The sequence below is a fragment of the Leopardus geoffroyi genome, chromosome E2 (genome assembly GCF_018350155.1).
Source record: "Leopardus geoffroyi isolate Oge1 chromosome E2, O.geoffroyi_Oge1_pat1.0, whole genome shotgun sequence".
Classification (NCBI taxonomy): Eukaryota; Metazoa; Chordata; class Mammalia; order Carnivora; family Felidae; genus Leopardus; species Leopardus geoffroyi.
Window position 1 is genome coordinate 57,692,559 of NC_059335.1, and position 7,074 is coordinate 57,699,632.

The window sequence follows — 7,074 nt, forward strand, 5'->3', positions numbered from 1 at the left end:
TGGGGGTAATTGGATTAGAGAAGAAAAACAGAAACCAGGGGAAAGAAGGATAGCTTATGGCAAGCAATATTTTATCTTTTTTTTTTTTAATGTTTATTTATTTTTGAGAGACAGAGAGAGGGAGAGGGAGACCCAGAACATGAAGCGGGCTCCAGGCTCCGAGCGGTCAGCACAGAGCCCGACGCGGGGCTCGAACTCACAGACCGCGAGATCGTGACCTGAGCCGAACTTGGACGCTCAACCGATGGAGCCCCCCAGGCGCCCCGCAGTTTGTTGTCTTTATCAGAAAAAGAGCAGAACGTTTCTGTGAGAACCGAGTTTGCTGTATGTCCCACGGGCCCGAGAGGAAGACTGTCGCCCCTCTGCCCGCCGGGGTTTCACGAGGCCGCCAGCAGACAAGCCCAGTCACGCTTGGGAACACCTTTTCCCTGTACCTTTAGCAGTTTGGCATTGGGAGGACGGTGGGAGGTACCCGCGTGCCCATCACACCTGGAACCTGGCCTAGAATTTGCCCCTGAGCCAATGAGCTGCCCCAGGCAGGTCCCAGGCCGGCAGATGCCAAGCTCACCAGGACCCCTTCCTTCAGCCTGAGAAGAATCTTGGGTTAGAAATGACGCTCTTCCCATCTCCCGGATGAGGAACCCAAGGCTTGGGCCGCATCATCTTCCCGAAGGTGAATTACCTTACCCGCCCAGCTGCTCGGTGCTTGTCTTGCCCTGGGTTCTCTGGAACCCAGAACTTGACACGAGGCAGGTGATTTATCTGGGGAGGTGGTCCGCAAGAAGCGGGCGTGAGACCGGGGGGCGGGGAAGAAAGGCGGATGACAAGGAGTTTTATCTGCAGCGGAGTAAGAAACCACTCCCAGGTAGTGGCTTTAAATGCTAACAAGCATCGGGGCGCCTGGGGGGCTCCATCGGTTGAGCGTCCGACTTCGGCTCAGGTCACGATCTCGCGGTCCGTGAGTTCGAGCCGCACATCGCGTTCTGTGCTGACAGCTCGGGGTCTGGAGCCCGCTTTGGATTCTGTGCCTCCCTCTCTCTCTGTCCCTCCCCCGCTCACGTTCTGTCTCTCAAAAACAAATAAACATTAGAAAAAATTATAAATGGTAATAAGCATTTACTTTGGGGACAAACCCAAGAGTCGACTGGGCTCCACTAGGCAGCCCTCTCCCCCCCACCCCCAGGAGTCTCACTCAGGGTCAGGGTCAGGGTCAGGGTCAGGTATCCATTCCCCGAGGCTCGCGGTGAGATGGGGCTCCTCCAGCACCCCGCTCTCGATCTCTCCTCCTCCTCTTGCCTCCCTACCTCTCCAGGCCCCTTGCTCTCTCTGGTTTCTCCACATGGTGGCCGCATCCAGATTTCTCACATGGCCGCCAAAGGCTCCCAGACCCCACGTCCCCAGTTAGCAGCTGCACAGCTTCTAACACAGACCCGGCTCTTTTCAACTACGAGTTCAAGTCCCGCGTCCGTCTCTGCGCTGACAGCTCGGAGCCTGGAACCTGCTTCCGATTCTGTGTCTCCCTCTGTCTCGGCCCCTCCCCCGCTCATGCTCTGTCTCTGTCTCTGTCTCTCTCTCCCTCTCCCTCTCTCTCTCTCAAAAATAAACATTAAAAAAAATTGGTTTAAATGACCACCGCCACTCAAAGCCTCCATGTGAGGTATCGTGTCTCCCAAAGGTCCCCCTGGGATGCAGGTATGTGACCTAAGGGGATAACCAGAGAGGCTCTGAGATGCGCCCTGACTCACAGGTGGCAGGAGGCACGACACAGGTAAGTCTGTAAGGGGCTGGGCGGGAGGCAGAGTGGGGGACGCACGCCTATCACTTCAGAGCCCCGCACAGGCCTGGTCCTCACCACATGTCAGCAGAGGCCGTGCCATCGTCTCAAGGACTTGCCCTCAATCCTGGAGGTCACCTTCTCCGTGGACCCAGACAACTCTGTGCTCACGAGGGTGACACGCGTTCACCAGGCTTCTGCACTGTGCCAGCCAGGCACCGCTGGGCGGGGGGGGGGGGGGTGGCTGGGGACATGGTGCTGATCATACCCCCGAGGTGCCAGCCCTAGTGGGGAGTCACAGACCAGTAAATGCAGATCACAGCTAGTGACACATGAACGGACGTACTGGAACCCATCGAACTGCACCCTTCAGAGGGGTCGATTTTTACGTGCGTGGATTATGTCCCCATGTCTCCTGCATGGCGGGCGAGGAAGAGCGAAAGCTCTGAGTGAGGTGGGACGAGGTGAGGGTCGGGAGCTGGGGCTCGGACTCAGGAGGGAAGTGACTTGATCTCCCGTCTTCAGAGCAAAGCCTTGGCCGCAGTGGAATGGAGGGACATGGGGGGGGGGGGAAGGTAGGAGGAGGGAGACGGCCGTCTGCGGGTGGACAGGGCTGGCTGCTGGCCGGGGAGGCGTCCCTGACAGACCCCCCCTCCCCCAGGGAGGCGCCACAGCTGCCCCGGTACCTAAGGCCCTGAAACAAACCACACGTATTCCTGGCGTTTCACAATAACCACTTGTATCTTACAGCTCCGAGGGGAGGGGCGGGGCACCTGGGAGGTTGTACTGTTCCCCGCAGCTCCCTGGGGGGGGGGGGGGGGGGGGGGGGGGGTCCTCTTGGTGGCCCGGCCTCACTCCACAGCCGCTCCAGAGGGAAGGCTGGCCTCAGCTGGGCCGGCCCAGCCTTTCCTGCAAGGTGGTCTCTGAGCGGAGACGCCCGAACTGTTGGGCGCAGCCCAACCCCGTTCTGAGACAGGAAGTGGAAGCCGCCGGGGTCCTTTTTCCAAAAATCAGCGGACGGTAAGACGTAGCCTGTGTGCACAGTTCCATGAATTTTAACAGATGAGCAATCATTTTCTGCAGAAACTGAAGCCCAACCACGGACGAACGGACAAACTAAACGGACTCTAACTGGTCGACGAAATATTACATGGCCTTGAACGGGAGTGAAGCTGTGATCCAGGCTGCGTCATGGGTAAACCTGGTGAACACCGTGGCGAGTCACAGAGGCGGGACCCAGGGGGCTTGCGCTGCAGGATCCCACTTAACATGCCAACAGCCAGGACGCGCAAATTTACGGAGCCAGCAAGTGGATGAAGCGTTGCTTAGGGCTGGGGTGGGGATGACGGGGAGAGGGGGCAATGTTTCTTCTTGGTGGCGATGAAAATGCCCGCAAACCGATCGTGGTTACGGTTGCACATCCCCGTGACCACGAAAAGTCGTCGAATACCCTTCAACGGGGTGAGTTGCATGTTGTGTGAGTTACATCTCAATAGAGTTGGTTAAGGCATCAGAGCAATAATCCAGCCCACGCTCCGAGTTCCGGGTTTGGTCCCCCAGATAGCCACAGGTTGAGAGCCAGGAGACAAAGCTCCCTCCCTGGGTTTTAAAACTGGGGACGGGGGCGGCTGGGTGGCTCAGTCGGTTAAGTGACTTCAGCCCAGGTCACGATCTCACGGTGTCGTGAGTTCAAGCCACGCATCGGGCTCTGCGTGGACAGTGTAGAGCCTGCTTGGGATTCTCTCTCTCCCACTCTCTCTGCCCCTCCCCCATTCACACTGTCTGTCTGTCTCTCTTGCGCGCGCGCTCTGAAAGTAATTACATAAACGATGAGAATAGAGGCAGCATTCATTCTAGGCCTGTGGGGCAGCACCTCTGTGTGTGTGGGGGCCCCAGGGCACTGGTCCTCAAACCATAGTCCCCTGGACCAGCGACGTCACCATCACAGGGAACTCGCCGGGCACGCAGATTCTCAGGCCCCGCCCCAGGCCTGCCGGATCAGGCCTAGCCACGTGTATCGTCACAAGCCCTCCCGGCGAGTGTAGCCCGTGCTCCTTCAGGGACCGCCGCCCTCTGGAGGTGTCTGTGTCCCATCTCCAGCCACAGACCTTTCTGGGCCGCGAGTCTCCGACAAATCAGGTGACCGTGACCCCCAACCCGAACCGCGGGGCTCCTCTCTGGCGAAGCACAGCCCAGTCCAGGGCGGGGCTGCAGCTTGGGGTCTCGGAGCAAACTCACACGGGGCCACGCACCTGCCTGTGCCCCAGAGAAAGTGAACGTTGCCTGTGGACTTCCTGCCGACGCGGGCCGGAAGCTCCGGCGTGGCCCGACCCTCTGAGCCATGTCCGGCCTCCTCGGCCCAACGGAACCATTTGAGCAGCCACGCCACGTTAGTGACTCCTCTTTCCCGGGGGCCACGGTACCACCGCCTCTGTCGTCTGAAGGCGCTAAAAATACATAACCCCCCGCACGCGGCCCCCAACTTCTAAGTGTGCCAATGCCCTGGGCCTTTTTTGGTGCCAGGCTGAGGTTCGAAAGATCTGGATTCCCACGCAGCGTTCGTAACGAGTGAGCCTCCAGCAAGGGGGTGGCCTCGCTCAGCGGCTCCTGTTGGTAGAACGGGGGCCTAGACCACGTCTCCGTGATGTCCCCGGGCAGGAACGCGGATTCTCGCGTTGGCTGTGTCACGTGCCTCCGGGGCGAGGCACCCCATCTCGTAAGTCTCCGTTTCTTGGGCTGTGACACGAGACAGATGGAGACGATTCGGGTCGGGCGGGGCGCCCCGCAGAGAGCCCTCGTCCCCTACGCAGCCACCTAAGGGAGTTCTGGTCAGGAGGGGTCTGGGAAATGCCCGAGACAGGATCCGCCTCTTGGGGAGTCACAGCAGGGTACACGCGTGCGTATTACAGCCTCCAAAAGTCCCACCAAGGACACCCATCTACCTTCGCTTAAACCAGGATCCCCCAAGCTCGTTTGCTCCTGACCCCCCCCTTCGCTACTCTGTTAGTAGTGACAACGACTCCAGAGGCTGTGTGCCAGCACGTCCCCCTCTGGGAAATGGGAAGTTGGACGATTTCTGTGTCCCATCCCCTCTGACAGTCTAAGATCAGGCGACTGTTTCATCAGCCACATAGAGAGGTGCCACAGAGACATCAGGGGAGACGGTCAGCTGCCTTTGTAAGATATATTCCCCACGGAGGCTAGTGGCTTGATGTGGTTACTGAGGGTTTTTTAAAAATTGTTAATGTTTATTTATTTTTGAGAGAGAGAGATTGAGCAGGGGAGGGGCAGAGAGAGAGAGAGAGAGAGAGGGAGACACAGAACCCGAAGCGGGCTCCAGGCTCTGAGCTGTCAGCACAGAGCGGACGCGGGGTTCGAACCCATGAACCGTGAAATCATGACCCGAGCCAAAGTCAGAGCCACCCAGGCGCCCCGGGTGTGATTAACATTTAAATTGGTGGACAGTGAGGAAAGCAGATCGCCCTCCACAGTGTGGGTGGGCTTCATCCAATCAGGTGAAAGCCTTAAGAGAACAAAGACTAACCTTCCTAGAGCAAGAGGGAATTCTCCAGTAGACTGTCCTCAGGCTTGAAATGCAACATCAGCCCCTCCCCCAGGTCTCCAGCCCACCAGCCCGTCCTGCGGATTCAGGACTGGCCAGCCTCCATAATCACACGAACCAATTCCTTCCAATCGAGAGAACCCTTTGGCTTCTCTTTCTCTGGAAAACCCTGACGGATAATACAACGCGACAACGCGAAACATAGAAGGGACGTTAAGCTTGAAGATGTTCCTTACTGTTCCTAAGAGTGAACAATTAGAAATAATACGTATGTAGGGGCACCTGGGGGGCTCCGTCGGTTGAGCGTCCGACTTCGGCTCCGGTCACGATCTCACGGTTCGTGGGTTCGAGCCCCGCGTCGGGCTGTGTGCTGACGGCTCGGAGCCTGGAGCCTGCTTCCGATCCTGTGTCTCCCTCTCTCTCTGCCCCTCCCCCCTCTTGCACTCTGTCTCTCTCTCAAAAATAAATAAAGATTAAAAAATAATAATAATAATGTTGAGGAGCTTTTTTTCCTTTTTAAAAAAATGGACAACTAGTTGCATGGGAGATGCCAGCACGCAGATCCAATATCCAATGAAAATCACTGTAACTCTTATTTCCCACGTAGTAGCTACATGCCAGGCATGGTATATGTTTTATATGCATCATTGAACAAAACGAAGTTCTCACTATTATGTTAAAAATATGTTTGTTTGTTTTTTTTAAGGTTTGGAGGTTATATACCAAAGCGCCGACAGCATTTGTCTTTAAAGAGAAATGAGGTTTTTTCTTTTTTCTACTTTGCTTTACCGTCTTTACCGCATTGGCTCGAATTGCCTTTATGATTGGAAAGAATTAGAACAAACTGGATTTTTTTAAAAAAAATCTTTAGTGTGCATTTATTTTTGAGAGAGAGAGAGAGAGAGAGAGAGAGAGAGAGACAGAGCATGAGCGGGGGAGGGGGAGACACAGAATCTGAAGCAGGCTCCAAGTTCTGAGCTGTCAGCACAGAGCCTGACGCGGGGCTCGAACTCACGGACCGCGAGATCATGACCTGAGCCGAAGTCGGACGCCCAACCGACGGAGCCACCCAGGCGCCCCAAGAAACTGGATTTTTAAGAGTAGGATTGGAGCCTCAGTCTCCTACCTCTGATTCTCCTTCCCATTTTTCTGAGGTCACGGCACTAGTGGGGCCAGCGATGGAGGGTGGTGGGGCGCCCCTCTCCCCCGCCTGGAAGGCTACCATCCCCAGAATCTACCCATGAAGTTAAAGTCAGTATTATTGTATAGCTGCTAACAGGAGCAATATTATCTTACATGCAAATCCCTTTTATTTAATCCTAGAGCAAGCACCACATAGAAATTACCTATGAAATGGAAATTATGCCTTATTTTCTTTCAACGTCCATTAAAAAAAAAAAAAAAAGCATCTCAAATTGGAAAGAAATAATCCATGTCACAAGCCAGTTAGTCAAAAAATGTCTGTTTGGCGTCCCCAGAAGGATCATCAAAACCCCCACCTCTGAGGAGGCACTTAGCACATACCAGGCACCGTGCAAAGCACTTTGCATTCGATGTCTCAGACATATTCCTCACCGCCGTGAGTAAAATTCTTGTCGGGGGGCAGGGCTAGCGTGGTTTAAGCCTGGGAGCATTTAACTCAGAAGCAAGGAGATCTCAGCCGCCGTGCTGTTGCCAGTAGAACTGTGTTCTTAACTTCGGCTGCGGTGTTCGCGAAGCGTGTTGATGGAAGTGAAGA